The sequence below is a fragment of the Argentina anserina genome, chromosome 1, assembly GCF_933775445.1.
Source record: "Argentina anserina chromosome 1, drPotAnse1.1, whole genome shotgun sequence".
Classification (NCBI taxonomy): domain Eukaryota; kingdom Viridiplantae; phylum Streptophyta; class Magnoliopsida; order Rosales; family Rosaceae; genus Argentina; species Argentina anserina.
In genome coordinates, this window is record NC_065872.1 from 17,214,707 (window position 1) to 17,242,701 (window position 27,995).

General features: G+C 35.4%; 1 long non-coding RNA gene across 2 annotated transcripts; it reads left to right on the forward strand.

Moving 5' to 3' along the window:
* The first annotated feature begins 8,124 nt into the window (after positions 1 to 8,124).
* On the forward strand, positions 8,125 to 10,604 carry LOC126796402 (uncharacterized). 2 transcript variants are annotated; one of them, XR_007672344.1, is made up of 7 exons: positions 8,125 to 8,508; positions 8,588 to 8,675; positions 8,759 to 8,912; positions 9,259 to 9,495; positions 9,578 to 9,653; positions 9,765 to 9,907; positions 10,115 to 10,604. It is a non-coding gene; the product is annotated as an uncharacterized LOC126796402 (long non-coding RNA). The 2 variants fall into 2 exon arrangements; XR_007672343.1 differs by having other exon boundaries at positions 8,125 to 8,675.
* Positions 10,605 to 27,995: the final 17,391 nt, after the last annotated feature.

The following is a 27,995-nucleotide window of genomic DNA, read 5'->3' on the forward strand; positions in this document are numbered from 1 at the left end:
TTTTACACAAATTTCTTCCTTTGAATTAGGGAGGCAGCAAAAGTCTTAATTGTTGCAGCCTTATTTGAATTTTCTTACCTCTTCTCATTAATTTACTGCATGCATTCCTTGACTTTCTTACCTCTTCTCATTTATTTGCTGCATGTTTTCTTTGACATTTTTTGTGCAGGAATTTATGGTGATTCTGATATAGATTTGTGCTCTATATGTAGGAGAAACAAGGTTCCAAGTTTCCCTCATAGCCCTTGGATCAAAAGCAAATCAATGGCTGAGATAATTTTGCCAAGCCTAGTAGACCTCCGAGTAATGATTCGGCCATATCTCCCTATAGGAATAAGATATTGATTTGATTCTAAATCCTACGGAAACTAGACTCACACAGATTTCTATCCATATATGGTACATCTTCTAATTCGATCGGAGCTATGCAGGGGAGCATGTCAAAGTTGGACTACGAATCTTGACAGCATTTTGATTATTGCATGATTGGGCTTTTACGTGCATATATACTTCTTTTTCCTTGTGGAACTAAGATTGCTTTCATTCTCCAACATGGATTTGTATTTTCTAATTAGAATGAGTACGTTAGAAACTAATAAATAGGAAAATGATGAATCCTACTCGAACACGGAATCATATCTCAACAAGGATTCTTAACACTTAGCACGATTTCATCATCAATTAATTCATAATCGATATAAGCTCTACCTAGACATTTATTTATACAAAAGAAACTAAAATATACTAAATAAGAGGTAACAAAGAGTAAGAATAGGGCATAAACGCATTCAGAACGTCACATGTTTTGCTCTTATCACTAAGTTGTACTCATCCAGATCATACGCATCTGAATAGCAATAGCCTTCATATCAAATTTTGCATGCAAAGATCGTAAGACTTTGAGCACAATGTCATCTTCTGGAATAGTTTTCTTGACACTCAGAGATCTAACTGCTCCAGTAATGGTGATAACTCTTTTATGAATCTGATCAATGGTTTCCTCATCCTTCATCTACAAATTTTCAAACTCTTTTAGTAATAATTGCAATCTATGTTTATTTACCTTTTTATTACCTTCATAGTTGATCTGAAGAGTGTCCCAAATTTCCTTGGAGTTCTCATAGTGTTTGATCCGAGCACATTCCTCCTGAGAAAGAGCATGAAATAATGCATTTACTGCTTTGTTTTTTGCCTCACTGTAAGTTATCTCATCTTTGGACCATTTACTGAAATCTTTCAGTTTTGGTTTTTTTTTTCTTCATTAGAATCATCAGAAGGATCCGACACATCTTTTTCTAGGGGTGGGCATAAAAAACGGAAATCCTAATCCCGTCCCGAAATTCATAGGGATGGGACGGAGGTCTAAAAATATTTGTCCCGTCCCGTTTCATAATAGTGGGCTTGGACGTGGGACGAATAATTTCTATCCCGCTTCGTTCCGTCCTGTCACACCTTTAATGAAAACTTAAAAATTCTTATATATTTGTATCGAAATGAAACTAATTTATGCTCTTAATAACTCTAAAATTATATCAACTCAAATAGTAATGGTAAATTATAATATTTTGAACATAATATGCATTTTTTGTTAAAAATTTCATTATTGAATGTTACTTTGTTAATGAAAAAGTAAAAATATAGGTTTTTATTTAACTTCATAGGAATGTGAGATTTATCCCGTCCCGATTTAAAAGAGTGGGATGAGACGTGGGATGAGCCTCGTCCCGTCATGTGCCCACCTCTACCTTTTTCTTTTTTATCAGTGATCGACTCGATTACTCGACATTAATACTTAACGCTGTAAGCATCATTAGTAGTATAAAGTAAGAGGGTATCGTTCACAAGCCGGGATCCAGCCAAGGCATAGAATCACAAACATTTAACAACGAATTCATAAAAATATAAAAGAGTTTGATATATAGGATCAGAATCAAAACATAAAATAAAACCTAAACTAATATATACATGTGATCAACCAACCAACACACAATACATCACCAAAATAAGGTACACAAAGTCACCGATATTGGAGTTTCATTCTCCCTAAGGTTCATGCCGAAACAAGTCAAGAACAAATAAGGTTGGATCATGCAATCTAGGCTCCTACTCGGCATCCTATATGCATAGACACTTAACTCATTCAACTATTGCTACTTGTCATTCATTGAAATCTAACATGTTCATCTTACCATACAACTCCAAAGCCATGCATATGGAATTCATTAAGTATGTCACCTACTTAACCCTCAATCATGCAATTTCGAAAATCATATAGAAAAGAATAAACATGTTCATAGCATAAGTCTTTAATCCAACAATCTAAATATCATGTTACTACTCGCATACATAACATATAAGTATCGAAATTATTCAAGACATGCCACTGCATAAATCGAAATTCATAGAATAGAAACCTAAAATCGGTATCTTCATATAACTTGAAATCAATAATCAACTTCATAGACAAAGTCAAAATAAATTAACAAAATCAAATACATAATCATCCAAGAACATAAACTAAAACACGAAATCAAAGCTAGAAGGGTCATGGTTACACTTTATGATGTCTTACTCGGTGTCACAAAGGAGAAACAAGTCTTCTAGGTGGATGGATCTTCAAGCCGAATATGTACTTGAAGGCTAGGGATGGTGATGGTGTGATGAAATCGGTTTTAAGATTTTCTAAATTGGTGAGTATGGAATTCGGCAGAGCTTTGGCTTGTGTTTGTGTGCAAGATTGATGATGCTTGAACAATGAGGCCATGCCTCTATATATAGGAGTCACAAAAGCCTTCATGACGTGCCAAATAGGAGAAGAATCAGATTGGGAAGCTGAAATCTTCTTTGATATGGACTTTGATTCATGCACTTCAAATCCAACTTGATGTAGGAAACCAAATCCAATAGGGAAACATATAGGCTACACGACATCTCTCCTTCTTCAACTAGGAATAGCTTGGCCGGCCTCACCTCTCCTTATCCAACTCGGACATGACTTCCTTGTCTCACTAGGAATGCATCACGACATGACTACTCCTTGTCCAAATAGGATTTGTCTTTCCTGAAAAGAAATCGACGATTAAGGAATAAGAAAGAATGAAAATAAGAAACTAGAGTTCTAGTCGAGTAAGGAATCCTACCTCAATATGGATTTCTAATATTTAACACAATTTCATCACCAATTCATCCAAATTCGGCATAGCTCTACTAACACACACAAATGACAAATATGAACCTAAAACAACTAAATAAGAAGTAACAAAGCATAAGAATATGGCATATATACATTAATAACGTCACACTATCTGCTCCTATCAACAACCCCACACTTAGACTTTGCTAGTCCCTTAGCAAACACTAAAAAGGGAAATCAAAACATAAAACAAAAATCAATACATCTAAAACTAATACACAACTACACACGAAACATTCTAATGCCTTCAACATTTTATCTCAGAGATCTTCAACTCATAGCATCAAGAATAACACTCAATCAAAATAGATAAGATGAATTCAATGGTTAATAAACATGAGATTTCGTTTAACAATACATGGTAGAAACAAATGTGATATTAAGCTCGACATGTTCAAATTTAACTCACAAAGGATACGCACTCCGAATCTTTTTTTTTCTCTCAAGAACATGGCATATGCTTAAAAGCTTTTCACACACAAGAGTTAATACACATAGTGAAATCGAAAACCTCATGAAAGATACCAATCATATGCACAAATGAACCAAAACTATATGCTTACTCATTAAACAAACTTCACATATCAAGAGCTACTCATTTTAAGAATCATGCGGATCTTTAGAAAAGGGTAGGCTTAGGTTCGGCATGGATATCATTTTTCAGGGTAAAAGAATCACAAAGGTCATCGTCAGAACTTAGCAGAACAAAACATCCACCTTATGTCGCTATCCTCCATAAAACAAGGGCCAAGTATCATCATGTTGGACCCATTCTTCACTCTAAACATTGTGAAAACAAACAAAGGCTAAAGTATAACATTATTGAGCCTTTAAACAAATACATCACAACTCTAAATTCACATATACAACATCTCTGCCGAGATCTCTTCATCATTCTTTTCATTTTTTTTTCTAAACCGTGCATAATGTCTCTTTTTCTTCTTCTTTTCACACGACATCTTTCAATTTTTTTCTCTTCTTTTCAAGGCATTCTTACATACAATAGCATAACCTCACACTTGAATCAAATCATCACTCCATATTAACTCCACAAATGGCTCTGCCAAGCCTCAAAGATAAGGTAGAGATATAACTATACTAAGCAAAGATATAACATGTTGGTAATGATAGAAAATGCTTAACGTAGGCTCAAAGGGGTTAAAACTAAGGTGCCCAAACATGGCTCAAAATAGGGAATAGAGCTTTTTGGCTTAAGTGGTGGAAATCCTAAAAAGATCCAACAATCTTTTTCAAAATCAGAGTATTTTATGACATAAAGCTTCGAAAGTTTCACAAAGAAAGTTCTAGCATTCTCTAGCTCATTGCAATTCTATGGCATATGAATTGATCAAAATAGATGTAATGAGGTTATAAAGCCAAGAAACGATAGAATAAACTCTCCAAAAAAAAGAACATATATGGCTCGAAACTCACATAGGTTACATGAATCAAACAAGTAAGGAACATGCTCATTCTGTACCTAAGTTTCAAAATCCTCATCTACTACCTGTTCGTACAAAATCTACACATCGATTAACCATCAAATAACAATGAAGTTCAATTCAATATCGTGATCATCTATCAACCATAACTTCAAAGATGAACTCATCAAAACAAAAACAAAACAACTTAAAATCGAAAAACAAAACAAAAAATAAAACTAAAAATTGAAAATCAAAACAACAAAATCGAAACACATAAACATCAAACAATAGAATACAACAAATGATGTATACCCCACCCCACATTTAAACTTACATTCCCTCAATGTACACTATGATAACCAACGAAAATTAAAAGAGATAAGGGATAATAAAATGCAAACACTCGTTGATGCCTCCTTCATTGGCTTAAGTTTAGATTCTATAGCCTAGACTCCTTCATCTTCAATTGCTAAAAGAATATGACATTGTCCTCCTCCTAATCTTCACTCGAGTCCGAATCATTGCTCTTATAGCTCGAATCTACTTCTTCCTTCAAACTCGGATCCTCTTATTCCTCTTTTTCATTGACATAGCCCTGAGACTCCACCTCCTCAATTATGAGGTTCTTGCCCCCTTGCTTGGAGCTAGCACAAATGTCCTCCACAAGATCCTTTAGCTCCCTATGCGACTTTGCCAATTCCAAAATCAATTGCTTCATTTCATTGATCATCTTGTCTCGATAGTGCTCCGCTCTTGTAGGCGTAGTCTTAACTATAGCCGGTCTACCTTTCCTCTTCATGCCAACCAAAGGTTTCAAATAGTCTCGAGTGTTCCCACACTTCCTAGCTTTCCTTCCATCCATCTCCACTCTCTTGAACCGAGAAGTGCCACTTACCCTAGAGCATGATGTCGAAATCCCAATCCGGATGGGAAATCTCCTTCTTGATGACACACGCACGCCTTCCTTGTTCGACTAGGAGTGTCACGGCCACTCCTCTCCTAATCCAACTAGGAATTGATCTTGTCATCTCCTTAATTTACTCCATGGATCCGTTAAGCAAGGTGGTAGCTTAAACCTAGTGAAATGTACACAAGCAAAGACATTAGTTGAAACTAATCCACGTGATTTAGAAAACTTACCTTTGTCATGCACAGCATGACCAACTTCGGACAAGGACACGGCGTCCTTGGCATTGGAAGGCACAGCCTTCTTCGGTGGTGGCATGAGAGTGTCGAACTCTCCCACTTCTTTGTCGCTTAAAATAGAAAAAATAAATCATACAAGAAACATTCAAGGTTTCGTTCAAAAAGTTTTCACAAAAGTCTTTTAATAAATTTCATGCTTCAACATTCTTAAGTTGTCATTCAAACGATTGAATGATCGATTGATTCTAAGTTGTAAACTAAGGTGGACGTGCGGCCTAAGTATGGATACCTAGACACAAGTCGGAATCGTTGTTTCAGAAGGCCGGATAGCTAATTCAGAGATAGTGAACATGGTAGGACTCATTTGTTGAACTACGGAGGGCAACCCCCTATCGACTCCATCACCGAGATGTATGTCAGTCAATAGTTCTCTTAGATCTAATTTTAGTCCCATGCACCAGGGTAATGAAAGAGCGTGCCCCTTACTCAGCTGGAAACAAACATGGGTGTTAGAAAAATCTCCAAGTGTTAATAAAAGCCGCCCTCAACCTCATGCAAAAACTTTGGAAGAAAACATGAGGGGTTAAGGCTAATATTAACAAAAGGGACTTTACCTATTCCCTTCGACTTACAACAATCATTCACTCAATCATCAAAGCAACATCCTAAGATAAAATTACCAAATGTTACAAGAAAATAAGATAAAAATATACAAATGTACAATATGAAAAGTGAATTCGAAATTAAAAGATTGGGACCCATCTTTATGGATCCCTGGCAACAGCGCCATTTAATCGACTCGATTACTCGACATCAATATTTAACCCTGTAAGCATCGTTAGTAGTATAAAGCAAGAGGGTATCGTTCACAACCATGGATTGGTACCAAACCTCCTCGCAAAAGAACTCAACTGGTAAGAAGAGCAATTCTCTCAGCCCAAGTTAAATTGTACATTTTTTTTTCAATTTTTTCAACGAAATCTAATATATATATATATATATCTTCTATTAATAAAGCAAGAAGAATAGCTGACATGTTGACTGGTTAAATTTTTGAACTACCCAAATTGCACGGGGTTTATTAAACTCCAAAATCTATCTGATTATGGTTTGAATGATATGATTGTAATTTGGAAAATATAAAAGTGAAAAGAAAAAATAAAAAGAGATAAAGAAGGAGAAACATAACTATCCACTACTATATTTTTTTTGTTTTTCTTACCATTTATATTAGAAGAAAAATAGCAATATAACACACAGGGAGTGTGTCACGAGGCTAGTATATATATATATATGACAAAAGTTTGAGAACGGTACACCAACTTCTCACCTCTGATAATTATGTTTATTCAACTTTGAGAAATAACATATCAGTGCATACCGTTTGTAACAATGGTAGTTGACTGTCAACTAACAAAGTTCAAAGTTTTGAGGGTAAACTTGTCTATCTAGTGTTCAACTCTATTTCGTGGTAACCATCTCTCTGTATCTCTCCCTCTCTCCTGCTCCAGCCAAAGCTTGTTCTCCTCTTCCTTCTTCATTAGTTCTCTTTTGCTTCCAAACAATTTTTTTCCTTCCGCCTCCATTTGCATGTCTTATCTTCGTTAATTTTCGAGAGTTAAATCAACTTGCTTCCCCAATACTCATAGGCATAATTAGTTAAGCTTTTATAAGAACTCAACCCAATGAACCCATATATTGATATATATGCAAGAACCCAGAAACACCAGATCCATCTAATCATTCGCTTGGATATAACTCATTGTGTGATCCTAATTGTCCATTATTCAAATAGCTACTGATCCAATCCAATGCAACAACATTATTTTTGCCTTTTACGAGCATGATACCATGTCGATTTGCATCTTCTTCACCTCTGAATCGCTGATAACTTCTTGCATTTATTCATATATATGCGTCTTTCACTAATTGGACGTGCCAATTATGATTCTTAGACGAAAGCATAACGAGACTGAAAACTTGATTCATTTCTAACCAAACAGAAGAACAATCCGGCCAAGAGCCTCAGACTCGTTCGACGACCTCTGATAACATCACCACCTATTAAAGCATCGACGATCCAAACATCTACCATTTATCTAGACTTCAAGAAGAGGATCTAGATCATGGTGTCGTCCTCTTCCTTTCCATTCACAGCATCTAAGCCATCTAAATTGACAGGATTGTTCTAGAAACATTACCTTAGGTGTGCTTGGTCTATTCTATATTAAATGAGGAATCACTACTAGAGTTTTGGCTAATGGGCACAACTCATTGGGAACGAGGACGAGGTTGTATTCTGTCCCAATATAACGCCATGGGGACAGATGAATTACTTTTGTCGCAAAAAATGCACTGTCCCATAATCCTTGCCCAATTGTTGCCTTGGCGACATATATGTGTAGCTTCCGTCCCAATATAACCCCCATCCCCCATGACGAAATCAGCTCTCTCTCTCTCTACCCCCAGATTTCAAATACTGAATTCCTTCGAACCCAAATCATTAGTACCCGAATCTCTATGCTTCGTTTTCCTCGATCTTCCTTCCTACTCTTCCAATCTTGAAGTCCTAGATTCAATTTTGCACTTTCACTTATTTTCGTTGAAGAGATCTGTCCAAGAGGGATTTCAATCAAAGATCTACTTTGCAGCTGGGTTTTATAGAGATGGGTTTCGAGCCTCCTTCTCCAACTATTACAACTGAGGAAATCACCCCCCTCCCCACTTCCATGGACACAGAGATGAGTACGCCACCACCGATACGTCGCCATTATGAGATTCAAGTTTTGATTTTTATGACTAACTGGGATTTTAAAATTTTCAGATTGATAATAATGCGGTCGCGAATTGGGTTCTAGATCGGGTTTTGTCATAGCAAGCTCACCCTAGAGACGTTGATGAAGTCAACGATGGTATTAGTTAAGATTTTTCTTTTGTTGGTGTTTAAATTTCATAAATTTTATGAAGAGAAGTTGAGGCCTTTGATTTGGTGCAGGGAAATTTTATGGATTTTATGGTTTTAGAAGCTCAGAAGTGCAGTGGCTTGTTCTCTCGAAAAAGTGAAGCATGTCGACAACAAAAACTGTGAAGGACGTCTCACCGCACGCGTTCGTGAAGCTTACGTGGCTCATCTGAAGAGATGGGGCAAGGTATTATTGATTTTGATACCTAAGAACAGCTTTCTTCACTAGAAGAAAGCTATGCAATTACTTAGTTTCTGTTAATTTTGAAGTTCAGATTGTATATTTTAGTTTATCAACTACTGAAATTAGAGATAAGGTATCATATGTCGAAGAAGATCAGTTGATAATTGAATAGAAATAGTTTCAGATATGAATTTTGTTACGGCTTAAAGCACATAGATATTGGAATTGAAGTATAAAGCAATTGAATTTGTGATTCCGTGATGAATGTAATAATGAGTTTGGTATGATAGTATTTGGGTTCAATGGAACTGGGTGTTTTGGTTATAATGGAAATGAGTTTGGTGTTTAGGTGGAACCAATGAGAAGGCCGTTGCATGATTACATGGAGAAGGTCTAGAAAGGATTCGATCAATGCGACTATGAGAGGTGTTCTTGTGAATTGGTTTGTGGAGGTTCAAGATGAATATGATCTCCTTTCAAAGACTCTTCATCTCACTGTGTCTTATGTCGATAAGTATCTATCAATGAATATGGTGCGAAAGAGTGAGCTTCAGTTAGTTGGGGTGGCTTCGATCTTCATTGTCTCGTATGTTGATGATCACTCTTGTTGTGTTTATGAGCTGTTGTTGTCTAGTTACTAACCAAATTGTTTTCAAATTAATCAATAGGAAGTATGAAGAGATTGATCCGCCAAATGCAAAAGAGCTTTCTAATATTATTGAAAATACATTCACTAAAACGCAAGTATATGATCATTTTCCTGTGGTTGAATAATGTATGTTAACCAGTTAGTTTGTTCTTGTGGACATTTCATATAGGATTCATACTAACTGTAATCTTTTGGTGATTTTATAGTTGATCAAGATGGAGGCTGATATACTTTTTTCTCTGAAATTTGAAATGGGAAATCCCAATGTCTGTACATTCTTGAGGTAATGATGGTTCTGATCATCAAAGAAATTTGAAATGGGAAATCCCAATGTCCGTACATTCTTGAGGTAATGATGGTTCTGATCATCAAAGCTCATATTTTATTGGTTAGTAAAGCTGCTCAACAAGCCTAGAACTTTGACTAATTGTGCAATTGATATTGTTTTGGCAGAAAATTCATTGATCTTGCATTTTTTATTTATTTCTAGTTTAGGCATTAACTAATGAATGTTGTTGTTGCTGAGATGTAATCCAAATGTTGTGCTAATTTTCAGGTTGAGTCTGCTAGCTGTTCGATCTCAAAAGACTTGGAAGAATTGGAATGCATGGACGGTTGGAGAAGTGTAATATGTTTTTTTTACATGGAGAAATGGTCTGTTTATGAAATTACCATAAGTGGGTTTTAGTCTTTTATCAATACAAGAATCAGAAACCAAGCCGTAAGTCGAGCCGCATGTGCTGGGCTAATTTTTTTTTGTTGAAAAATTATAAATTTGGGCACGGACATGTAAAACCGTCCCCAAGTGCATGAGACCCCGAATGAGGATGGTACAAATAGAGACGGACATACATTTTCTCCCCAACCATCAATAGGGACTGAATCCGTCTCCTATAACGTTGGTAGGGACGGAATTATGTATGTCTCCATTAAACGATTAGCTAGTAGTGAATAAGCATTCCATGTAGTAATCGGTTTACTATTACTACTAGTGATAGGTTTCCTATTTTACTTATGTTATGTCCATGTAATCCTTTATATAAAGAGGCTCCTATCAATGAATAAAGTACATCTCAATTAGCTCTCAATTGCTCTCTATTGTTACATTACCATTTCTCTAGAACACGTTATATAACATTTTTGCTCTCCAAAGCTTGAGTTGCTATAGGCCTTCTAGGTTGCTTTTGACAGGAAGTTTTGAAGACTTGAAGATTGAAGACTTCAAGCTTGAAGATCCAGGAAAGACGTTTGAAGACTTGGGTTTTTCGGTGGGGTTTTCTAAGAACTCCATTCCTTCTTTAGTTTTCTATATCACCTTTCTTCAACGTAATATTTTGGGCAAATCGATCTACCGTGGTTTGGAATCACGTGGTACGATCGTCGACATATAGTGAACTTGGTATCATTACACGACACAGTTTTAAACAAAGGACAAACTTCTCGTGATTTAGAATCACAAAACTCCGCCATCAAAACCGTGACATCAAAGGTTATTGACAAGGAAATTCCATCCTTCTTTACAGGTATGAGTGATCGACCAATTAGTCCTGAATTTGGCATCCTTGACCCTCAGGGTAAGGAATATCATCGATGGGTTTTGGACGTCGAGCATCTGTTCACATTAGGGATCTGACATCCATAATCAAACCCGTCTCCAGTGAGGAAGAACCAAGAGCCAAGATGAACGTTATGGGAATGATAATCAAACTCTACTTCCAGAGTTGTCTTCTCAATGGGAGGAGATACGCTTACTTGACTATAAGACAGTCAACGACTTCAATCGTGACATGCTTAACCTTTATTCAAGGTTACGATTGTGTGGAATTATCAAAACTGATGATGACATGATCCTGAAGACGCTGTCTACTTTCCCTACTACGGCCAGGATTCTAGCTAATCAATATTGGCTCGAGTATAGTAAGAAGAATTTTTCAACATTCATTGCGCTTATAGTGCAACTTCAGACTATAGAGCGGCATGATGAGATACTTCTTAAACAAAATGTCAGATCGATTGGTACAAAGAAGATTCTAGAATCTTAATAAAATGCGGCAACAAATGGTAGGAACCATAAAGGCAAAGGAAAGGCGTATAAAGCACTACAGAACCGTGGGAATGTGGCTCCCAGCGTGGTGGTGGTGGCATAGGACACGGAAAAGCACCTCGTGGAGGTGGTGGTGGCTGTGCAAATTTGTGGACCCGCCACGGTGGCGCCGGTAGTAGCCAGCCTCCACAAAGACAACATCCTCTAGCTAAACGTCAAAGGACTGATTCTACCCCATGTTTTTACCGTGGTTTGACAGATCATTGGACAAAGGCTTGCACTTCTAGTAAGCATGTGGTCACTGTGTACAAGAGGTACAAAGATTCATTGTCTCTAGAGGCTAATCTTATGGATGGAACATGGATAGAGGCTCGTAATGCTAATCTCACAATTGTGGATTTCGCAAAGGTTCAAGACATGAACCCTCCAGATTTCGACGTCATAGTCTAAGATTGCTTTCTTTCCTTTATATTTTGTACTGGCATATGTGCCTTTGCTTTTAAATTGACATTGTCATTTAAATTTGATAAATAGAACCTTGATGTAATCATGGCGGAATTAATGAAATTATTGAAGTGTGTTTCTTTCTAATCATTCGATCTTTTATTTCCTTACCATGCAAACTACTTGGTTCGATTATTTTTTGGCATTATCATTAAGTCTCCGACTATATATGAATGCTAGAAAACTTATTTTTAAGCACTAAACTTGTCGATATCCTCATGGAGAGGACAACAACACTGCACGGCCTCAAGGAGGTGCGTCATCATACGGGTCTCTGGGAGACGCGGTGGTATGGCCAGGCTCATGGGGAGGTCGGCAACTCGTGCTGACTTTCAAGGTGAAGGTCTTCACATCTACTTTTTCCATTCACTTAGAACTAGAATTTTAATGTGTTTTTTATTAATATAATCATAGATCGATTCATCACTAGGCTCATCCAAACTAATGCGATGTTTATTTCAAGGAGAAATTAAGGGGTCTATACCTAGTCTACTGGTTTTAAGTTTGCCTCGAACTACCGGCCCCCACTCTTTCGAAAAGTCAATTTGGTTTAGAGTTACCGAACGGTTTTGATTTTTGGTTTCTTTCACATACTTGCTCTTCTTAATGGATTGAATCATAGTTGTCATGACTTTGATTTGCTAACTACATCACCTAGACGCATAGCATGTGTCACGGCCTTAGGGAGGTCAGCTCGCCATCTTTGCTTCCGGGAAGCAAAGTTACACGGCATTGAAGGTTCTAATGTGCTATAATTCTAACTTTGCGCTCAAACAATTTCATTATGTGGTCAAATATTTGCTTTATGTTCAAGTATACGTACTTATTCGAACATACTCTCTAATATATCTACTTTTCTTTTGTAGGTATGGATCACAGAGAGATTGAGTGCCTTACCGATTGTGCGACTACTCATACGATATTGAAGAATTGCCAATATTTCATGAACTTGATTCCCGTCACATCCATGTTGAATACGTTGATGGGATCGAAGCTGATTGTCAAGGGACACGACCAAGCTCATTTCTTGCTACCAAATGATATTGTGGTTACCATCAAGGATGCTCTTTATGCTCCTAATGCAAACCGAACCTTGCTAAGTTTTAAGGATGTTCACACCAACGGTTTTCATTTGAATAGTTATCTTGAGAATGGAAAATAATTTCTACTCATTACCTCTACATAGTGCGGGTATACTCGCATCATAGATAAAATGCTTGGTCTTGAAAGTGGATTATATCTCACTTCATTACGGATTGTTGAATCCGATGTTTCCTGGACGAGATATGATGATATGTATACTTCGAACCTCACACATAGATCTTTTATTTCGAGGAAAGAACAAATTGGGAAAACAAATCACCGCAGAGGGTGATGGTGCCGCCGCCGTGAAGGGTGACGCACCACCAGTGATGTCTCGGTCATCTTGGCACCACTCCAATATTTTGGAGGCCACCGAGCCTTCGGTTGAAAGCAACGCGATGTTGCCATCTTCCCACGATGAAAAAGTAGCCATTTCCTATGCTCATCACTCGTTTTGTAGGGCATGTACTTTAGCTAAACCATGGGCGAGTCCCAACTATGCTAAAGACACTAAAGGAAATATTTCATTCTTACATCGTATCCAAGGTGATATTTGTGGACCTATCCAGCCAGAATGTGGACCATTTCGATATTTTATGGTTCTGGTGGATGCATCGACACGTTGGACACATATCGCTTTATTATCCACAATAAACACTGCTTTTGCTAAACTTCTCGTGCGAATCATTAAGTTATGGACTCACCATCCATATCATCTTATAAAAGTCTATAAGGTTAGACAATGCGGGAGAGTTCACATCAAAATTTTTTGACAACTTTTGCATGTCTATCAAAATTGAAGTAGAACATTTCGTTCCCCATGTCCATACTCAAAATGGTCTTGCAGAGGCTACCATTAAGAGACTTCAATTTGTAGCTAGGGCATTGGTAATGCGCACCAATCTCCCTATTTCTGCATAGGGATATGCAATACTACATGCAACATTACTTATTCATTTCAAACTCATGATCAACCATCAATTTAGTGCATACCTGTTAGTTACTGGTTATGAACCTGATATTTTGCACCTTAGAATTTTCGGTTGTGCAGTTTATGTGCCTATTGCGTCTCTACAACACATCAAGATGGGTCCTCAAATACGACTAGGTATCTATTTTGGTTATGAATCACCAACGATCGTCCGTTACTTAGAACCTATGACAGGTGATTTGTTTACCACATGTTTTGTAGATTGTCACTTTGATGAGACATCATTCTCGTCGTTAGGGGGAGATAAGAAAAAAATTGTTCAAGTGGAATGATGTGAATTGTCGTAGTTTGTCCCACTTTGTCTCATTATGATCCCCGTACATCACTTTGTGAAAGTGAAGTAAAGCGAATCCTCGAACTACAACATGTAGCTAATTCCATACCAGATTCATTCACATATATCGCTAAGCTGACAAGATCACATATACCAGTTGCTAATGTATTTGTTAGGTTAGAAGTTCCTAAAGTGAGGAACGACACCACCTTAGGGGGTGGTGCCACCGGCGTCACCGAGTGGAGAGGTGGCGGCCATGGCTCCTAAGACAAAAAAGAGGCCGCTCGGTTTGGTGGATAATTGGGCAAGGAAGAAACGGTTGAGTGTGGCACATCAAGACTCTATAAATCTAATGGTTATCGATGTAGAGAACCCTACTCCGGAGATTATCTCTAATTATAGCTATGTCCATGATTTGACTATCTCAAAGGACGCTCTAGATATGTCGCTTTCATAGAACATAGATGTCTCAATCAATTACGAGAATGGGTATGAACTTATAGAAAGATCAACCAGAAATGTTGATGATGTATTTGCTTATTCCGTAGTTCATGAAATAATTGATCACGATGACATCGAACCTCGCTCTGTTGTAGAATGTCAACAGAGGTCAGATTGGCTAAAATGGAATGATGTTATCCATGCAGAATTGGATTCTCTAGCAAAGAGACAGGTTTCGGCATAGTAGTGCTAACTCCGCCAAGTGTAAAGCCTGGAGGACACAAATTGGTCTCTATTAGAAAGCATAATGAGAAGAATGAGGTCCTAAGATACAAGGCCCGTCTTGTGGCGCAAGGTTTCTCACAACACCCCGGAATAGATTACGAGGAAACTTACTCTCCCGTAATGGATGTTATAACTTTCCGATACTTAGTGAGTTTGGTGGTATCCAAGAAACTCAACATGCAGCTAATGGATGTGGTAACTGCTTATCTCTATGGATACTTAGATTCAGAGATATACATGAAAGTACCTGATGGTTTTTTCATTACCCAAAATAAGTGACTCTAAACCACGGAGTGTGTTTGCAATAAGATTGCAACGTTCACTTTATGGACTGAAATAGTCTGGACAAATGTGGTATACTCGTCTAAGTGAATACTTGATTGGGAAGGGATATACTAATGATGAATTATGCCCTTGCGTGTTTATAAAGAATACAAGTTCAGGATTTGCAGTAGTGGCGGTATATGTATATGATATGAATATAATCGGGACTCTTAATGAAATGGAAGAGACTGCTAAATGTCTGAAAACCAAGTTTGAGATGAAAGATCTTGGAAAAACTCAATTTTATTTAGGTTTGGAACTTGAACATAGAGTTCATGGAATTCTAATCCACCAGTCTGCATATGTCCAAAAGATGCTCAGGCGATCGACAAGATGCATCTTGCTAGCACTCCCATGATTGGTCAAAATTTGGATATAAAGAAATATCCATTCCATCCAAAGGATGATGACGAAGAAGTATTGGGACCGGAGGTACCATACTTAAGTGCCATTGGAGCCCTATTATACTTGGCTCAATGCACTCGACCGAATATAGCTTTTGATGTGAACTTGTTAGCTAGATTTAGCTATGCGCCTACACAACATCATTGAATTGGTATCAAGAATGCATTTCGATACTTGAAAGAAACCAATGACATGGGTTTATTCTATTCCTACGAAAGAGAGAGGCATTCGGACCTTGGAGGCTATGAGAGTGATGCTGCCGCCGCAGCCGCCGCCGCCGCCGCCCATGGTTCCATTGCAGACCCCCACGACAATGTTGCTACCGGAAACACCATTCCCCATGGTCACGTCACTTTCCTCTATTCATTAACACCAAATAATATTTTGGTTGGTTTTGTTGATGCTGGTTATCTTTCTTACCAACACAAAGGATGTTCTTAAACAGGGTATGTATTTATCATTTGGAATAAGGCGATCTCTTAGAAATCGACTAAGCAAACTCTTGTGGCTACCTCATTGAATCATGCAGAGATCATAGCCTTACATGAGTCAGTTCGTGAATGTATTTGGCTAAGGTCAATCAATACTCACATTGGAGGAGCTAGTGGATTAAGTTCTACTACAAGTAAGCCTACATGAATATATGAAGATAATGCAGCTTGCATTGAGCAGATAAAGACAGGGTTTATCAAATGTGATAATACAAAGCATATTTCTACAAAGTTCTTTTATAATCATTAGCAACATAGCTTGTTAAAGATTCAAGTGAATCAAGTTAGTTCTAAAAATAATTTCGTAAATTTATTTACTAAGTCTTTGCCTAAATCTACTTTTGAGAAGCATGTAAGAAATATTGGCATGCGAAAGTTCTGTGAACTTCCACAATGATTTTTGAAATCAGGGAGAGTTGTAGACATCAGGAGGAGTCTACACTAAGTCCAAAGTAGATGGTGCGTTGTTGTCGTTTTGTCCTTCAATCAAGGTTATTTTTGTCCCACTGGATTTTACTATTCCTTGACAAAGTTTTTACCGATGCAACATGAAAGCATCGAATAGACACGCAACACAAGGGTGAGTGTTCTAAAAACATCACCTTAGATGTGCCTTGGTCAATTCCATATAGAATGAGGAATAAGCATTACATGTAGTAATCGGTTTACTATTACTACTAGCGATAGGTTTCCTACTTCACTTATATTATGTTCATGTAATCCTCTATATATAGAGGCTCCTATCAATGAATAAAGTACATCTCAATTAGCTCTTTATTGTTACATTATCGGTTCTCTACAACAAGGATAAGAATTGTCTTTACGCTATGATAACTATTTTTTGGGTTGGCTTCAGAAGATTAAACCCGGGGAGAGAGAGTATGGGAAAATTACCAAACTAACCTTTAAAAAATAAAAAATTACACAACTGTGTTGTTAACTGTATGTACTGAAAGTGTGTCGTGTTTGTTTATTCATTTACTAATATGTTATTTCTTAAAGTTGAATAACCATAATTATTAGTGCGGAAAAGTTGATGATAGTTATTAAAATTTCCTATATATATTTTTGAAGGGATTTAATCTTGTAGTGCTATCACTATGCTTTTTCCTCTGAGATGGCCAATTCGGAAACAAGTGTTAGCGGTCATTTCAAGATTGATAACATTTTTTGTCGAAGATAACAATTTATTGTTTCCACCATTCCATGAACGGACTTGGCCTCTCACTTGAGCGACCAGTAGCAGCAATCCTCGATATACCCAAAGATGTTATGGTCCCAAGAAAGAAAATGACTTGTTATTCACTCTCTTAACGAAAGCTAAGGCATCCATAACTTCAAGGTATATTTATATATATGAGCTTATCTTGTTTTTTAAAATATCTTTACTAGTAGATAACCCACGCACTGTGTGGGTCTTGTATTTCTTACTGTTTAAATATTGAGATTATATACGAAATGACATATTGGTTATTTTATGTTATACGTTATACGCTATGATTCCCACCAACTTCTTCACGTATAAAGGTTGATCCAAAACGTATAAGCTAATACTTATCATAAGGACTACATATACAAACAAATATATATATATATATATATATATATATATATTTCACATTAGTATGATGGTGTTACATAGCTTGCAACATGTAGATCTAGGATTTGAAAATGGGGTAGGTTAATTCGCGCAAGTTTGGCGTAGGCACTTTTTTTTTGTAACATCTAAGCACAAGTATGTGTGATAGCTCACAAAGCTAAACTTACCATATAATTATCATTGTCATTAAATAAAAGAGTAAGTCAAAGTTAAGGATGTACATTGTTAGAAATAACTAGATCAAAAGAAAATAAAGAAAAATTGTGGAATGAAAAGAAAATAAAATAAGAAAAAAGATCAGACTTATTAATATGTTATTTCTTAAAGTTGAATAACCATAATTATTAGTGCGGAAAAGTTGATGTACTGTTATTAAAATTTTCAATATATATATTTTTTGAAGGGATTTAATCTTGTAGTGCTATCACTATGCTTTTTCCTGTGAGATGGCCAATTCGGAAACAAGTGTTAGCGGTCATTTCAAGCTGGATAACATTTTTTGTCGAGGATAACAATTTACTGTTTCCACCATTCCATGAACGGACTTGGCCTTTCACTTGAGCGATCAGTAGCAGCAATCCTCAATATACCCAAAGATGTTATGGTGACCAAGAAAGAAAATGACTTGTTATTCACTATCTTAACGAAAGTTAAGGCATCCATAACTTCAAGGTATATTTATATATATGAGTTTAACTTGTTTTTTAAAATAACTTTACTAGTAGATAACCCACACACTATGCGGGTCTTGTATTCCTTACTGTGTACATATTGAGATTATATACGAAATGACATATTTGTTATTTTATGTTATACGTTATACGCTATGATTCCGACCAACTTCTTCACTTATAAAGGTCGATCCAAAACGTATAAGCTAATACTTATCATAAGGACTACATATACAAGCAAATATATATATATATATATATATCACATTAGTATGATGGTGTTACATAGCTTGCAACATGTAGATCTAGGATTGGAAAATGGGGTAGGTTAATTCGCGCAAGTTTGGCGTAGGCACTTTTTTTTTTTTTGGAACATCTAAGCACAAGTATGAGTGATAGCTCAACAAGCTAAACTTACCATATAATTATCATTGTCATTAAATAAAAGAGTAAGTAAAAGTTAAGGATATACATTGTTAGAAATAACTAGATAAAAAGAAACCAAAGAAAAATTGTGGAAAGAAAAGAAAAGAAAATAAGAAAAAAGATCGGATTTACTAATATGTTATTTCTTAAAGTTGAATAACCATAATTATTAGTGCGGAAAAGTTGATGTACTGTTATTAAAATTTTCAATATATATATTTTTTGAAGGGATTTAATCTTGTAGTGCTATCACTATGCTTTTTCCTGTGAGATGGCTAATTCGGAAACAAGTGTTAGCGGTCATTTCAAGCTGGATAACATTTTTTGTCGAGGTTAACAATTTACTGTTTCCACCATTCCATGAACGGACTTGGCCTTTCACTTGAGCGATCAGTAGCAGCAATCCTCAATATACCCAAAGATGTTATGGTGACCAAGAAAGAAAATGACTTGTTATTCACTATCTTAACGAAAGTTAAGGCATCCATAACTTCAAGGTATATTTATATATATGAGTTTAACTTGTTTTTTAAAATAACTTTACTAGTAGATAACCCACACACTATGCGGGTCTTGTATTCCTTACTGTGTACATATTGAGATTATATACGAAATGACATATTTGTTATTTTATGTTATACGTTATACGCTATGATTCTGACCAACTTCTTCACTTATAAAGGTCGATCCAAAACGTATAAGCTAATACTTATCATAAGGACTACATATACAAGCAAATATATATATATATATATATATATTTCACATTAGTATGATGGTGTTACATAGCTTGCAACATGTAGATCTAGGATTGGAACATGAGGTAGGTTAATTCGGGCAAGTTTGGCGTAGGCACTTTTTTTTTTGTAACATCTAAACACAAGTTTGAGTGATAGCTCAACAAACTAAATTTACCATATAATTATCATTGTTATTAAATAAAAGAGTAAGTAAAAGTTGAGGATATATATTGTTAGAAGTAACCATATAAAAAGAAAACAAAGAAAAATTGCGGAAAGAACAGAAAAGAAAATAATAAAAAAAGATTGGATTTACTAATATGTTATTTCTTAAAGTTGAAAACCATAATTATTAGTGCGGAAAAGTTGATGTACTGCTATTAAAATTTCCTATATATATTTTTTGAAGGGGGTTAATTTTTTAGTGCTATCACTATGCTTTTTCCTGTGAGATGGCCAATTCGGAAACAAGTGTTAGCAGTCATTTCAAGCTTGATAACATTTTTTGTCGAGGATAACAATTTACTGTTTCCACCATTCCATGAATGGACTTGGCCTCTCACTTGAGTGACCAGTAGCAGCAATCCTCGATATACCCAACGATGTTATGGTGGCCAAGAAAGAAAATGACTTGTTATTCACTTTCTTAACGAAAGCTAAGGCATCCATAACTTCAAGGTATATTTACATATATGAGCTTATCTTGTTTTTTAAAATATCTTTACTAGTAGATAACCCACGGATTGTGCGGGTCTTGTATTCCTTACTGTTTACATATTAAGATTATATACGAAATAACATATTTGTTATTTTATATTATACGTTATACACTATGATTCCCACCAACTTCTCCACGTATAAAGGTTGATCCAAAACCTATAAGCTAATACTTATCATAAGGACTACATATACAAACTAATATATATATATATTTTTCACATTAGTATGATGGTGTTACATAGCTTGCAACATGTAGATCTAGGATTGGAAAATGGGGTAGGTTAATTCGCGCAAGTTTGGCGTAGCCACTTTTTTTTTTTGGAACATCTAAGCACAAGTATGAGTGATAGCTCAACAAGCTAAACTTACCATATAATTATCATTGTCATTAAATAAAAGAGTAAGTAAAAGTTAAGGATATACATTGTTAGAAATAACTAGATAAAAAGAAACCAAAGAAAAATTGTGGAAAGAAAAGAAAAGAAAATAAGAAAAAAGATCGGATTTACTAATATGTTATTTCTTAAAGTTGAATAACCATAATTATTAGTGCGGAAAAGTTGATGTATTGTTATTAAAATTTCCTATATATATATTTTTGAAGGGATTTAATCTTGTAGTGCTATCACTATGCTTTTTCCTGTGAGATGGCCAATTCGGAAACAAGTGTTAGCGGTCATTTTAAGCTGGATAACATTTTTTGTAGAGGATAACAATTTACTGTTTCCACCATTCCATGAACGGACTTGGCCTTTCACTTGAGCGACCAGTGGCAGCAATCCTCAATATACCCAAAGATGTTATGGTGGCCAAGAAAGAAATGACTTGTTGTTCACTTTCTTAACGAAAGCTAAGGCATTCATAACTTCAAGGTATATTTATATATATGAGCTTATCTTTTTTTTAAATATCTTTACTAGTAGATAACCCACGCACTGTGCGGGTCTTGTATTCCTTACTGTTTACATATTGAGATTATATACGAAATGACATATTGGTTATTTATGTTATACGGTATACGCTATGATTCCCACCAACTTCTTCACGTATAAAGGTTGATACAAAACATATAAGCTAATACTTATCATGAGGACTACATATACAAACAAATATATATATATATATATATATATATATCACATTAGTATTATGGTGTTACTTAGCTTGCAACATGTAGATCTAGGATTAGAAAATGGGGTAGGTTAATTCGCGCAAATTTGGTGTAGGCACTTTTTTTTTTGTAACATCTAAGCACAAGTATGAGTTATAGCTCAACAATCTAAACTTACCATATATTTATCATTGTCATTAAATAAATAGAAAGAACTAGATAAATAGAAAACAAAGAAAAATTATCGTAAGAAAAGAAAAGAAAATAAGAAAAAATATTGGAAAATGAGCTTGCTAGGATTTGAACCAACTGTACCGCACACATCAATTCTACTAAGCACATAAAAATTATCAGATACTTTGCTAGATTCTGTATGGGTTGCAGCCCAAGTGGCCACCTGAACATAATAAAACACAAATAAATTGACGAAGGAAATCAAATTGTAGAAGTGACTTGAAAAGAAAAATGGAGAGACGATCATATTGCAATGTGGCTAGATTACTGATCAGGGAAGAGAACCGCTAACTACAGTCAAACAAAATGTTTAAGGTAGGTAAGACAAAAGGATTTGAAAAATAAAAATTGAGCTTTTATGCATTATCTTTTTTGGTCACAATGCCGCCTCTTGCCTGCAAAATAAATAACTGCAAACAATGAAGGAAAATGATCGAGACGTTTAAAGAACGTGCATGATAGTAGTTTGAACTTAAGCATAACTGCTCGAATTTGAGGCATTGCGTTTATGCTCTAAAATTTATATCTTGAAAGTTAACTCTAATTAGTATTGTTATATGACATGAAGCTTTAAAGGCAACAACAATTGGTTGTTATATTGAAACTTATACCTCATCTCAACCTCCAGATACATTTAATCGTTTAATTTAATGACTTTGGAATCATTTAATCATTGATAAGGCAACAACAATTGGTTGATAAGCACTCAATGATGGTAAATGGCAAAACCGTTTAGATTCACACACACTCATTGTTTTTCTTAGGACAAAAACCAATCCTCATATTTAGAATATATATCTAAAATTTATCATCTTACATTAAAAGAAACCCATTAAAAATTATCTAAAAATAAAAAAAAAATAAACTGTGATTAAACCAATAGATTACTTGCAACCACCAGTTAAAATTCCATTACTTAATTTGAATACTCATCCAAATACTATCCTTCAACGCATCCATATACAATATACAGTGTGGTGAGTGTACACAGGTTAACAAAACAAATTATAAGAAAATACTGACCAGTTGAGAAGATGAGAAAAAGAGGAAGTAGATCACGGAGGTCGCCACTATAAGAACTGGATGTGATCTAATTGAAGGAACTTTTATTTCTTCATACTTTGATGTTTCCTAACTTTGAGGCCAGTGGCAACTATTAAAACTAGAGGTGGTAACTAAATACTCTGTCAACATCAAATTTAAGTGATCCAGTCCATGCTCTCCCCAAATAGCCACCGTGACTTCTTCATTCCTGGATATTAACATATGAGCCATTAGCAAGTCCCCTCGTCTATCATAAGCAACTACAATACATAAATAGGTTGAGATAGCAAGCTTTATTAGCAATATAGAGTTAAAGTTGATATATACATATGGATACATAAATAGGTTTCGAGTCTTACTGGAAGATGCTTTGCCACGAGATCTCTTAGCAGCAGGAAGGGAATTCCTGCCAGCATTTGAACTTATTCTCTTGGTTGCAAGTAGGTTCCTTATGATCAGTGAGCATAAGTTATATGTATCTTTATATGCAAGCAAATACTAAGATGAGTTACAGGAGTAGTAGGTACCTTGAGCACATAATCTGTAATCGCAGTGGTTTTCTGTCCTTTTAGTGCTGCTGCTGCCTGCAAAAAGTGAAACCATAAAATGAAAATCCTAATTAACTTCAACTTCAACCCAACAAACATGACGGTTTATAACATGATTTAGATAAGGCATCAAGCACACTCAGAATCAATAGTGTCTTGTATTCTAGTTCAAAGTACCATTTTTTTTCCCATCAGACTTTTTCGATGCCGGTGCTAATTATTCTACATTTGTACAATCAGGTAGAAGTATATGTATAACCATGGCTTTGATAAAATTAGGAAATATTTCCAAGTACCAATAGAAATTGTGGACAAAGTTTTCACTTTTCAGGGTTTTAATATGAAATTGAGCACAATAGTGTATGATGTATTTAGTTTGTGTATTTGAGTCAGCTGCTGCAAAAATTTTAGTACAAAGTTTTCACTTTTCAGGGTTTTAAAATGAAATTGAGCACAATAGTGTATGATGTATTTAGTTTGTGTATTTGAGTCAGCTGCTGCAAAAATTTCAGTACAAAGTTTTGATCTCCTTGTTGTTGGAGCAACAACTGAACACACAGGCGTCCATTTTTCATGCAGGAGAATCAAGTTGAATTTGTGCCTTAACATAAGATTTCCGATGAGAACTATCAGTAGCATATAGGTGATATAGCTATTAACGAAAGATTAGTGATTAGTCAGTACTACTCTCTAAAGTTGTCTGCCATAATTTGTAGAGTGTGTGTTGATTCACGGGACACTAACCTTGAACTAAATTTCAATGAAAATTAGAGTGTCTAACAATATGACTATCTAGTTGAAGAGCATACGATCACTTTGTCAACATAATCTGTTATGAGTTTTTGGTAGTTGCTGCTAAGTGTTCCTCAGTAGTTTAACTGTTTAATACACCTACAACTATTATTTCGACTTCGCAGTGAATTATATATACAAACAACCATTTCACCACTAAAATCAGATTAGTCTTTTCCCAATTATACTATAAAACAAAGAACAAATCCATCCAGGGGAATTGTTTACATACGATTCTAATGGCAATGGCTCAAAACTTGGAAGCTAGCTAATTATCAGCATACCTTTATACCTACTATCTGTGTTTCTCTCAATTGAAAATCTATCAACGTATATCTCTCACAATTTTTCGTTTGCATAGCAATGAACACACATAGAGCTCATTAAAAGGCTTTTGATAATTAAGGGCATTTAAAAACTCAAAATGTTAATTAGGGTCTCTAGTTTAGGTTTCTGATAAATAAGAACAAGTGCAAAACCTCTACCCTTTAAAGTTCAAGTTATTACAAGCGTGTCACTGATTATCACAGTAATAGTATTGTTATTTCTACTATATATATTTACCCTAACTGACTACTTTCTCTCTACTGAACTTCTCCTTCAACACTGCGCATCTCTCTCAAAATCTTCATTTCTCTCACTTTAAGTCTAGTTTTTCTAGGTTTGGAGTGTCATATGAATAGCTCTTATTGTCGGCCCTTTAGGGTGTGATATTTTTTTGCTGCTTGCTGAATAAAATCTTATATGACTTTGTACCTCAAAAAATAATGCCTGAAAAGGTTTACATCGTTGTAAAGACACACTTGGACTTCAGGAACTTAATTGAAAATTGAACATGCATGAAGGAGACAATTTGGAGGAGGTTAAAATAGAGAATGGTGCTTGGATGTGATAATGAGGATACTTTTCTGATTCGTGTTTCTAATTAACCTTTAACTACTATCATCTTATGAAGTGTTTAACTTGGAATTTTAGGGGTTGCTCTAAAGATAGGTTCCATAGTTCAACCCTCTTTTTGCATCAGCTACTTAATCTTGATATTTTGTGTTCACTAGATTCTAAACTAGATGAAGATTCATCAAAGTCCTTAGTGTTGAAGTTACCTTTTTCTAGATTTGATTGTATCTCTTCCAATGGACAATTTGGAGGTTTAATTTTATGTTGGAATGAGAACAATGTTAATGTTAATGTCATTTCTCGGCACCCTCGTTTCTTGCACTGTTTTATTACTGATTTGCAGTCTAATTGTTCTTCTTATGTGATGTTTGTGTGTATGTATCCCCTTAATGCTCAACAGCATATACTTTGGTGTGAGCTTAAAGACTTGATTCTAAATTCTGACCCTTGGATTCTGATGGGAGATTTTAACTATATTCTTAATCTTTCTGAAAAATCTAGAGTTCGAAGTTCCAATTCTTACACGCTTAATATCATAAACTTTCTGAATGATTGTAGTTTGATCTCTCTTCCGGCTTCTGGTTCTGAATTTACTTGGTGTAATAAACAAGATCCTACTGAAATAATTTATGAAAGACTTTATAGAGTCATTGCCAATTCCTCTTGTCTGAATTTCTTTCCTGATCTTTTTGTAACAAACCTGCCTATCTTTCACTCTGACCATGCTCCCATATTTTTAAATACTAATTAAGTTTTAAGTGTCTCAAAGTCTAATCATTCTTTGAAATTTAAAGCAATGTGGCTTGAACATACTGAGTTTCCTTCTATTCGTAATAAGGCTACTGCTCATACGTTATAGGGTCATCTTTTCAAAATCCAAGATAGAACAATAATGAGTAATAGCAGCGGAGTATGTAGAAGAATTTTACTTTTCTATTGAATAAACGATATTACAATGATTACACATTAATCAATAATAATATTATTCTCAAAAGTAAAATACTTCTTATTTAATAGTCATAATTAAGTATGTAATAACCTCACTAAGATCATTGGTTCAAGTGTCAACACAACCACACTAAGATTGTTGTAGTCACACGGATGATCAACCTCACTAAGAATATTGATGTTGTCACTAAGGTCTTCAACGTCGTCACTCCAATCGACTATGCACTAAGCCCTTCTTTTTTGTTGTGAAATTTTCTTTTTTTGGTTTCACCTTTTTTTCTACTATCCATGTATGTATTCTACACGGCAATACACTACCTATATATATGCTATATACCACACGGCAGTAACCCCTCAACCCTAAAACCAATAGGAATTAAACCTAAGACCCTTCTTAGTACAACTCTATTTTAAAAAGAAAAAATCCATATAAATATGGAATACATCTTTTAAACTAAAACTATTTTCTATATATATACGCATAAAAACCCCAATTTGGTGGGTGGAAGAACAAAATCCATGTATGAATTTGCCTTAATAGTTTCCTAGTTCAAATAGGAAACAACTTCAATTCACTTTTTGCATATCTAATCTTCACGACTTTTCCTTCACACCTTTGGATCATCATCAACATCATGGACGCCAATATACCTTCAATCTCCCCCTTTGGCCTTCCATGCAACTTACACCATAAAGTACCTACATTGCCACACAAAAAAACATTAGAACAAGTTTGTGTTTAAACATATAACGTAAGATACTTTACAACCTCCCACTATTTTCAACATAAACACTAATGTCGTAGGAACTTGATTCTCCCCCTAAGTTGATGAAGCCAAAGGAGGAGAATGGGACGGCAAGCATGCTACTCTAGCCACCCCAGCTACCACGACCTCCACGACCACGACGGGCACTCTACCGATGACCTCCAACTGAATTATAATGAGTCACTTAATGAGGATCCATTGCTCCATTCCGAGAGGTTCACCAAAGTTTTATGTCCGGTAAGACATGATTATCTCGAAAACAAGTATGTCATATAAGATATATCCTTCCATAATTCGATAATCAATAAATCTTGTTAAAACCAAGAAGGAAAAGGTGAGAGATTGTATCCGATAAGGAACCTAAATCGTCCATATAGATATACATGCATAGAATAAATTTGATTAGAAAGAAAATGTGAATCAAAGTGAGAGTACCACCCTTTACAAAATATTGCACGGTATAATTGTAACAAACAACAAGAAGGGAAAACCTCAATTTATGTTCATAAGTTGTGATAACCAATAAGGAATGACTGAGCAAAGAAAATTGGCATGCATACATGAGTAATAAAGAAAACATGACTCAAATAAGACTCGTGCACCCAAAAGAAAACGTTCGACCTTACAAACTTGAGCAAGGAATCAATACACTTCCATAACAAATTGATTTCACAAGATGCATGCCATTCTTTCTATCAATATTGCATGAAAAGTGGAGAGTAATAAGCGCACAACATCGTATAATTTATGGAATTTACCAATAAATGCACAGAAACTTTCCAATACGAATGTTTTTGCAAGATGCTCCTCCTTTATGTCACCATATGCATGTTCTCCTAAAAAGAACTAGAATAAGGCCGTAGCCGATCAAAGAATTTTCAGCAAGCAATAATGACACTAAACATTCTTCCCTTAAGTAGGACATAATATAGAGAAAAACCAAGACCAAATGAAAATAAATTGTAATAGGAGAATTCGTAATCTTGATTACACCGTAGGTAGATTTCTCTAAGGAATAAGAACCATTTTTTACCGTACACACACTATGCTCTCAATAAGACATTAAAGAGATGACAAATTCCACAATGTCAAAGTAA